The sequence below is a fragment of the Lygodium microphyllum genome, chromosome 2 (assembly GCF_053477565.2).
Source record: "Lygodium microphyllum isolate KBCC chromosome 2, Lygodium_microphyllum_v1.1.10, whole genome shotgun sequence".
NCBI lineage: Eukaryota > Viridiplantae > Streptophyta > Polypodiopsida > Schizaeales > Lygodiaceae > Lygodium > Lygodium microphyllum.
In genome coordinates this window covers 111,482,722-111,493,779 of record NC_141136.1, presented here as the reverse complement: position 1 = coordinate 111,493,779, position 11,058 = coordinate 111,482,722, and positions in this window count along the sequence as shown.

Sequence of the window (11,058 nt, the reverse complement as noted above, 5' to 3'; positions counted from 1 at the left end):
AGTCACGCCAAGACCTAAGGTACCCCACTTAGAAGTGTCAACCACTTCGGTGCCTTCAACCATGCACCATAATGAAGATCAATACGAACTAGTGAAGGAATTTCAAAGCCAACTCCACGAGGCAATAGAAGATAAAAAGACCGCACTTGCAGAGCTCAAAAAAGAAAGATTGCCTTCATAGAGACTATAAGATGGAGCAAGAAAGAGTAATGACCATCATAAATCGGGAGATGATCGCATTAAAAGAGGCCCTAAAAGCAAGAGAGGGAGAAGAGGGTCTCAAGGAGTTGTATGATGAAGACAGGGAGACCCGCATCTCCTTGGAAAATATGTGTGCCTTCAACTCCCGCAAAAATAAACACCTAGAGCTAGAAATAAAAGAGCTGAAGAGGTAAAAAGAAGAGGCTAGGAAAGAGCTGTATGAGGCAAGGAACCAACGAGATGAGGAGAACAAGAAGAAAGCAATGGGAGATACACAACTAGCTACAATCAACTCTCCATGAATAAGTCATACTGAAAGAGCTAGTGGAACGAAAAACCCAAGAGCAAGAGTAAATGCATACATTGTGATGGGAGCAAGAGAATGTGATTTGCTACCGTAGCCTAGTTCTAAAACCAAGGGTTAGAGTAGATGAAGGAAAAAGCAAAAGAATTGGTAGCCAAGAACGAAGATTGAATCAAAAACTTAGCTTACAAGTTGGCCCATGCCGAGGGTGAGTGCCTCTTAGCAAACCAAAGTAGTGGTTGTCAAGACAAGAATGCTGGAACAACAATGCACGTTCTTAAGCACATTATTGAATGTCAACCAGCTAGGAGGAGAAAAGACGGTGGAGCAACTAAAGAGAAAGCTAGAATTGACAAGGAGGGCCCTGCAACATGGACTCCATGAGAAGGTACCCAAGACTAGCACTAGTTTGGGAGTAGATGAGCAATGTGCTCATCTAATCCCAGCTGGCTTAACCACATAGAACTCACCTTGCTAGGGCTTGAGGAGCCAGAACAACAAATGCAACCGCCACAATAGGAGCCACTAGAGCTGGTTTAGGAAGAAGGGCCTAATTTCGAATTGGACCATCAAGAGGAAGAACAAGTGCGGGAACCAAACCCCCCTATGCAGCCACAAGTGCACATAGAAGAGCAAGGGGAGGAAGTAACACCACCCGAACTGGCAGTGGAGGCAAGGCACAAGTGCAAGGAGTAGGTGGAACATGCCTGCAAGAAGTTTCAAGCTAGGACATTACAAGTTCCACAAGTGCAAGGAGTAGGTGGAACATGCCTGCAAGAAGTTTCAAGCTAGGACATTACAAGTTCCTCAAGTGGCCATCCCTCAAAGTGAGGAGTGCGATCCTATCAACTTGGGCCAGAAACTTGTGGTGTGGGAGCAATGGGAGAATTGTAACCCCTTCAAGTTCTCCTTCACTTTCCCTTGCTCATTGGATAGAGTACTATCTCCTAGGGTAGTGGAGGATGTCATCAAGCTTTTAGCAAGGCTGGGAAGGAGATGGCTTGAGAAATGGAGGAGGAACCCCATAAGGTGGCAATAGGAACTTGCAAACTATTGGAAAGATAAGGCAATGGAGGTACCTTAGAGGGTAGAGGGATAGAGACACAACCAAGGTGGTGCAAGAACATCTAGGACTCTAGCTTAGAGGCCTGGATCACTTTCTACAACACCCTACCTTATGAGCAAGATGATCATATCTACATGCCCTACCCAAGAAGATTTGGAGTTGATTTTAACTAGGAGGTGCATGGTAGATACAACTACCCTATGATCTATAATGTAAATGCCTCAATCCCTAAAGAAAGCTTGATTTTCATCGAAAGGGATCTCTGTCCATCTGTAGCAAGTTTCTTGAAGGACTTCTCCTCATGCCCTCACCCCGCTTTCAGCACCACATGTAACTACGTTCGCTTACTGGGAGTATTACTAAAACAAAAACCTACTGCAGAGGAAGAGCTATTGCTACCTCTCTCTTTTGATCTCAATGCTGGGATAAATAGCTGTGCGATGGTGCACCTCATGATTATAGCCAGTCTCTTGCTAACATTTTGCATGAACCTCTTAGAGGATATGAGTGATAGTAGATTCACCTAGTGTAACCACTTGTTTTTGTCATCTACTCTAGTCAATGTAAGAATTAGCTTAAAGGGGTATTTACAAAGTAGGGTGTTCCTCAGTAAAGCCCTCAAGCCATTGTGCAACCTGGATTTTGCTCTCAACAAAACGGGATGCCTCTTAGCAGGCTCCCTTATTAAAATTATTCATTCATTCAAAAAAAAAGGGAAAAAAAGAAAAAAAGGAGAGAAAAAGAAAATCAAAACAGAAAATATAAGAAAAAGGACAAGGAAAAGAAGGAAGGAAGTAGAAAGAAAAGAAGCACCATAAAGAAGTCAGCCCATTTGTACTCTATGAGCGTCACAAGCACTACACCTAGGGACCACCCTAGCCATTTCCCCACTTCACATACTTAGGGCATCTTAAGGGCAGGATATACCTAGGGAGCTCCTGCTAGCCTACGATTAGACCTATCTTTGTAAGTCACACCTATAACATCTCCCTTTGTACAAGAACTAGGTCCTCAAGTGTGGGACAACACCTCAGGCTTGTGCCTAAGGTTTCACCTAACTCCCAGTTCCTTTGGCACAAACACCATGCACTACACTATGAGGTAGGCACACCCCCAGGTGTAGTGCACTTCCTTTTCTTTTCAGGTATATTTGGCAACCCGTGATCAACCATCGGCTTTGGAGGTTCCCATCATCCACTCACTCCATCCTTGGCCTCCACAACTCTCCATCTATTTTGATGTGTCTCTTCTCCATAGCCAACCTCCCCAAAACCCCATCATTAACCCACATGGCAAATCTTCAACCACCCGAGCCCTTATCAACAAGTGCCATGAGATTGGAACTTGGCTAGGAGGGAGGTAATGTTATAGCCCCAAAAAAGAAGCCTAAGACAAAAAGGCCCCAAAAAGCTAGAAATGGAAGACAGCCCAAGGCGAGAAAAGTAAAAAAGAAAGAAAAGCTCAGAAAAATATAGGAAAAGCCTTAATGCAAAAGGAAGCACACAATAATGAGTGCATCAAATATTCTAGCAAAGAAAGCACTGGAAGCATTGCAATTCATTTTGTAAAAGAGCACTAGGCTCCCTCTTGTACAATTTGTAAATGTAGACAAGCACATGCAAAGAAATCATGAAAAGAGGAAAGAAATAAGGAAAGAAAACCTTGGCTAAAACAACTAGTCATGTAAAAAGGGATGGGTGCCCAAAGAGGAGGAGGATGTATAAAAAGGGAATGAAGAAGATGATTCTGTGTGCGGCCAAAACTAGCTCTCTTCTTCTTTTTCTCTTCTTTTTGTTCTTGCTTGCTTGAAGCTTGTGCTTGAGAAAGGGAGTGTGAGGGTGTGAAGAAGTGAGCATTTGAGGGTGAGGGATTGTGGTAGAGAAGCTCTCCATCTTCTCCTCTCTTCTTCTTCCTCTCTTCTCTTCTCTTGTCTGGTGTGCATCAATGGAGCTTGGAGCTTGAGGATTGAGCTTGCACTTTGGATAGTGGAGCTATAGGAGTGCTTGAGGGAGGAGGTAACTCGATTGAGCATGGAGGTAAGCTCACTACACTCATAGGTGTGAGAGCACACACTGCTGTGTGAGAAGAAGCCATTGCACTTGGCTTGAAACTCTTGAAGCAATAAGTGGTCAGTGGGTCTTGGTGGTTGAGAGAGAAGCTCCCACACATATGGACATATGGAGGGCATACCAAACAACATATTTAGGAGGTTATAAATAGTCCATTAATTTTTTTGATGAGATGTTTATAATATCAAGCAAATTCTAAAGCATTCTCTAAGTTTTAAGAAATCAAAGTAATAGTAAAGAGGAAATGTAATTTATAATATTAAGTTTTTAATATTAGACAGAGTAGGGGAGTCCATTTGAAATGTATTTGAGAAATTTTGTTAGAAAAATGGCATAAGAAGGCAATGCATTTGTATGCATACTTCTCAATAAAATAGGGTTGTAGAGAGGAAGAATAGAATAATTGATTAACATCCAAGGTCTATATTAAATTATTCTAATCTTTCAAATGCTTATTGGGATGAAGCTTTGAATACTTTAGTGTATCTCTTTAATAGACATCCCACATACGCACTTACTAATCTCACGCTAAAAGAGGAATATAAACTTTGAATACCAAATGTATCTCAACTTAGAGTGTTTTTGGTGGTGTTGCATGCATGCATATTGATGATAAGTTGAGAAGAAAGCTTCTTCTTAATTCTCAAAGATCATTTTTACTAGTTACTTCATTTAGTCCAAACAAAATTTATAATCTTGATTCTAAGAAGTTTTTAATCTCAAGAGATGTTACCTTTGATGAAGATGATAGGCGGTATTCAACCCCACCAAGTTCCTATCATACTCGTGATACCCATATTTTAGAAAATGCATCCTCTACTTCAACTCAAGCTAATATTAATGTGTGGTCATAAGAGCAACCAGAGAATGCAACTGAAAATTTGGCATAACTAGCTCTTAGAAGGTCTACAAGGGTCACTTGTGTTTTGGAGAGGCTTACCTACAATGCCAATCTTGCTACTACATATGTAGCATATATATAAAAAGTCTCTTCCATCATTGAGCCTCAATCATATAATGAAGCATGCATAAAGGAAGTATGGAATTAAAAAATAGATACAAACACAAAGCCCTTATGTAGCAATAATACATGGCAACTTGTTGATCTACTAGAGGATAGGAAGGAAATTGGATATTAGTGGGCCTACAAAGTTAAGTTGAATGTTGATGGTATAGTCCAAAGATATAAGGCCACATTATGTGCTAAAGGATTTCCTCAAAAACATGGTGAAGATTATGATAAAGTCTTCTCTCTAGTCCAAAAAGTGTTAGACTTGTGATTTCTCTTGCTAGTCATTATGGATGGCCTATACACAAAATGTATATGAAATATGCTTTTTCAAATGCAGACTTACAAGAAGAAGTTTAAATATAATAACCATCAAGATATGTAGATCCCAACCATCCATAAAAGGTATGCAAGCTAAATAAATCTCAATATAGGCTGAAGCAAGCCCCTAGAACTTGGTACACCAAGATAAACTCCTTCTTGCAAGCTAAACAACAAAGTTGGATCCTAATGTCTACATAAGACAAGAAGGTAAGGATGCCACACTCATCATTCTCTATGTTGATGATCTCATACTTACCAATAGTAGTCTTGAAAGCATGAATGCTATCAAAAATCAATATGAAATCAAATAGGATAGGGAAGATCCTAGTTTGCTATGATATTTTATTGGGCTTGAAGGCTTAAGGAATGCAAACTAGATTTTTCTAGATCAACACAAATATACTAATGATGTCTTGAAGATGTTTAACACAAACCTCCAAACAAGCATGTACTCTAATGGAAGTCAATCCCAAGCTTGTGAAAGATGATGGATCTAAAATTGAAAATTCTGATCTATTTAGGCAAGTATCTAGTCATCTAATCTATCAAACCATAATATGACCTAATCTTGCTTGTAACATACCTACCTAGCAAATCCCAATAGCATGTATCTTTAGTAGTCCATCAAGAAGTGCTCGAGGTAACTATTATCCAAAACTCCTTAGAATAACCAAACATTCATAACCTTGAACTACTTGAGTCTACCTCATAGAGGAAGCCTAGGTTCAACCTCACAAGTATTGTATGAAAACGAGGACCTAATTTAAATACTACAGTCTCCTATTAGCCATCTAACGTTAGCTTCTAAGGTGACTACATTGCTATCATCCCTCAAGTTGAAGCAAACTATAGCCGCAGTTGGTTCAAATAGAGTAAGAAAGGGGAGCGATGTGTGTCGACCCTTCTACTTGTAAGATATAGTCTCAACTCCAAGCCCCCTAAAATACACCAATTTGGATCTAGGATGACACACTAGGATAGTTAGCCCTTCCTAGTTGTCCTAATCTAAGATTTGAGTTTTTATGGAAGCCTCTCAGCACCTTATCACATGAAAAACCTATTGGGGATCTAAGCATTTACTTCTCTTTAGGAGATTTTTTGTTTTCTAATTATCCTAACATAATTTAGTTTGCCATATAAAAATAGCATTGTTAATGAATCTATTAAACAATGCTCCTTCACATAAGTTAAGCACATATATGAGTACAAAGAAAAATAACGATTTTGGAAATATATAGTCTGTTCCCAAAGACAAAAAAAACCCATCAAGTCTACCCTCGACTAGCATTGGGGACTTTCGGGAGATTCACTTAGGCTCAAAGGGGGTAATCTAGCCCTAACACACCCAAAAAATTACTTCCAGAGCTCCCCTAGGTCCTTGCCACCTCATAGCATACAACAAGTCCCTATGGAGAGACTTTTCATATCTGGTGTCAATCTTAGCAATTCAAGTGGTAATCCAGCTTCCTTGGTGAAGAGCTAGTGTATCTAACTTTGGGGAAGGTCTAGTACATGCATCCAATAATTAACCTATTCTTAGTATCAACAAACAACGAAAACATTTCTTTTAATGCGACAAGCAACATGATAAAATATACATGTGTAGGAGTGCTTGTCTAATCCATGAGCTTACAAGCATAGGTTTTGCACGATTTCTAAGTCATGGTTCTTATTTTTCGGGTCTTGGTTTTATCAATGAGATGATTTTTATTAGGCTATCTCTCTCCCAATCTAGGTAATGAGATGATGCCTTTATTTCAAGTGTCGAACTTTCTCTTTTTAAAAAAATCAAGTATCTTTTTATATCAATTTCATTAAGGTTTATATTTCATCCAAGAATCAAATACTTATTGAGATCCTTGCTAGATAATTTCCTAGCAAAAGAGGGTTGATGTTTCCTAATCGTTGTTAACTTAAGAGGTTAATCTTTCCAATAGCCAAATTTTTAGATGAGAAATACTAACCAACATTCCTAATTATCATAGCTTCCTAAATATTTCCTTTAAAAAAAAGTTAATTTACATACCCCTCGCCGCTAAGGACACCCCCGAAGAGCTAGGAGTTCAATTGATGGGTTTAGAGCGATTTTTTTTACAACTAAAAACCAGGACCAATGAGAAACTAGGAGTAATTTGTAAATCCACGATATAGATGAAGTATAATAGAATCCCCATTGATCGGATCAATGATTGGTCAATTACTTCTTTTTTACTACTTAACCACCATATTTATTGATTTGCTGACGACCCTGTCGGTGATAAGTAAAGAGACTTTTGACTCATGGAGGGTTTATCATGGTAGGGGCCATATTCTTCATTAGAAATATCATTCATTGAAACATGGACCGATGGTGCTTTTTTAAATCAACCTTTAATTGCTTTGTTGTCAAATGCTTGAGAAGCGGCGAGATTAGCTTCTTCCTTATTTGCTGATAGCTCTTTAGTCTGATATTAGACAAATCAATCATTTCATTGTCACAATTTTAAACATCCAATAATTTATGACATTCTAAAAACACAAACTAGGTACCATCATAAGAGGAGATTCCTATTTGAATTTTCTCATAAGCACCTATAATTTCTCATCCATCTACTTGACAACCCATGTACCCTTGATGGGAATGTCACCCCCATGTGTTATCTCTAATCTAGCTCCAACATTCTTTGTTTTGGGAACATCTCATTGTTGGTCCCCATTCCTCGCCTTCCTTCTCCCTTTGGTCTTCCTCAGACGTATATTTCCTGAATTCGTGGTTTGTTAAGGTGTATGGATAGACTCAAAGAAACTATAGATGGGGTTTGAGTAGAGAGACGTTTAGCTTAAGAGGGTATGCTTAATAATAGCAAGCTAAGAGGGATTTTTTGAGATTTTTACGGAGAATTTTGCGAGTAGGCTTAGTGGCAAGGTGAGAGGGGGGTATATGAGGGTTCTTATCAAGAAGATCGTGATATAAGGGTGGGGTTTGGTCTTAAAGTGGTTGGAGCAAGTGGAGAAGGTCCACAATCACAACCCTTAATCACTCTTGCTCTCCCTTCCATATCTCTTTCTATACCTCTATGTTTCTATCTTCTTACTTTCATTTTATGTTTCCTATTACTCTCTCTCTCTCTCTCTCTCTCTCTCTCTCCCTCCCCTTCTATCTCTCCCTTTATGCTTCTTATCCTCTCCCTCTATATCTCACTCTTCTCTCGCTTTCTCTATTTTCTTTCACTCTGCGTCTCTATTCCATCTCTCCCTCTATTGCTTACTCTCTCCCCCTCTTGCTCTCTCTCTCTCTCTGTCTCTGTCTCTGTCTCTCTCTCTCTCTAGCTCTTACTCTCTTCTCTATTCTCTCTCCTCTCTCTCTCTCTCTCATTCACTCACACACACACACACACACACACACACACACACACTCTCTCTCTCTCTCTCTCTCTCTCTCTCTCTCTCTCTCTCTCTCTCTCTCTCTCTCTCTCTCTCTCTCTCTCTCTCTCTCTCTCTCTCTCTCTCTCTCTCTCTCTCTCTCTCTCTCTCTCTCCCCCTTTCACTCTCAATAGCACATGAAATAAGGAAGAACCAAATAGCCTCAAGCCTTATGGCTTAAGGCTTTATATAGCATGTCACTCCCCTATCTACTTAGTGTGCATTATGACAATGCATACATGCTTTTCTTCTTTTCATATAGTTGATTTGATCCGATGGTCAACATCGGACTTGGCATAATTGGTGATTGAGCTTTATGTGATTATGAGTGTTGCTTTTTTGGGGTAATGACATTGATGGAGGTCAACATGCCTTTTGCAACAAGGCTGATGACAATGATTTTGTGCAGGGAGATTGATGACCGGGGGAATGGATGGCGTCAATGGGGATGATGATGTGTATGATGACATTTGTGTGATTGACAAGCATGATACAAAAATTTGCTAATGGAGGCAAAGGTTGAAGCTATAGATGGTTATAAAAAATGAAAGATTCTATAAAACTATTATTTAAACCTTGGTTTCTTCTAAGGTTTAAGTTGTTATTTTAAAGCTTAAGTCATTACATTGCTTTTTTATACGTGTTGTTTGTCAATCCATGCACGAACCTAGGTGAACACACTGGATTGTAGCCAAGCAAATACTCATATATGCCAAAGAAACTTTAAAATTTGGGTTGTTGTACAAGTCTACTTCATCCTTGAAGTTATTCAAATACATGGATGCTGATTGGGTTGAAAATATTGAAGATAGAAGGTCTATTTCAAAATATTGCTACTCATCACTAGGAAGTTGTAGAATTAGTTGGTCAAGCAAGAAGTAGCCCATAGTTACATTATCATCTACTAAAGCTAAATATAGAGGAGTAGCCAATGTTACTTGTGAGATTGCATGATTGAGAAGAATGCTTGAAGATACAAGTATACTAGTTGAAGGTCAAAATGAACTTTTTTGTGATAATCTCTCAAGTATTTATCTAGCTAATAATCCAACTCGAAGGCTAGGACTACACACACTAAGATAACTACCACTTCACTTGAGAGAAAGCCTTAAAACAAGAATTTTATTTGATTCATTACTCCATACATGATCAAGTTGTAGCTATCTTCACAAAGCCGATTGGACTACAAAAATTCACCATCTTCAAGAATAAGCTTGGTGTATATAAGTACACTTTTGTACTTGAAGGATGGTGATAAAACTTAACTAATTGATAGCATATAGGTGATTGCCAATTAGCATACAAGTATCTAGCATAGATGCAACCATTAAGTAGCAAAGAGGCTACTGCTAACTAGAATAGATTCTCATGTGCAACGGACCCCTGCCAGGGGGGCTGCTGGCCCCCCTTGGACCCCCTAGCCAGGGGCCACTTCCGCGGCCCCCGGACCCCACAATAGGGGCCCCTTTTAACTCCCTTACACCGCAACTCAATGCAATGTGCCTCGAGTTGCTACCAGCTTAACCACTCCGTCTAACCCAAAGATTAGACCCACAATGGTCACCTTTTTGCCATCCGGTTACATAGACCTCATCTGATATACAAGTCAGGACTCCACCAATGTCTGGGCTCACACTTGGCTTCTCCTCATAATGGGGGCCTTACAACTTTGAGCACCATGGATCATTGGTAGCACCTAATGAGGGTGGGGCATTGATCATATCTAACAATGTGGACATCCCTCTTTGGCCTCTTCTCTGGCTTATCTACTAATCCCAGGGCCTTTTCCATAATTTTTGGATTAAGGGAGACTTCCACCCTTTTGCAGGTCTCTCATTGCCTGATGGTTACTCTACCACTGTTCCTTTGAGCATCAAAAGTTCGTAGAAATTTTGCACATTTGATGGTCAATGTCTTGTCCCACCTTCTCTAGGTACTTGAAAAAAGTACATCATTCTACCATCTACCCAACCACCTCTTTTCATATGTTACCACTCCTTCCAAATTGTGGATGGTATAGTATTTAAGTTGGTTGAATGCTCATATCTCCATGGCTAATCCATATCTTTTGTGCTCCACCTCCAAGAAAGGGAGCTTGTTGGCTTTATCCTATTGTGTTTCCATTTAGGTTCCTATTTCCACACAATAGCCCATGATTAGTTCTCTTTAAAGGGCATCCCTTACACAGTAAGTAAAGTGACTTGAAAGATTAATGTCCGATGATGAAGGATATAACCCACATAATGAAAATTCTCACATCAATCAATCCGGACATTTTCACACATTCATTCTTTCCTTTAAAATTCAAATTCAATTCATATTTTGAGTTTTTATCCAATTTTCACTTTTATCCCCTCCCCCTTGGAAAGGATGAAAATCCTTCCTAGGATTGTGGGAATCAAGGTATTCAATGTGTCCATGGTGTGCCTTACTTTTTCAAGAGCCAGTCATAGAACCTGAGGTTATACTCTAGAGTTGCATAATGAACCATACCCTATGGGCGAATGCCCACTTGCATAATATAAGTTAATACATTATTCAAGAGGTCACCAAAGTTGAGTTGGCTTGCAATGTGGAGTTCCTCCTCCGTTAGGGTCCTATCCAAGTACGTGTGGAGCATGATGTTGTCTTCTAACAGATGATTCCTTGTCATGGCTAACACTCTAAATGAGGTTGGGGACAC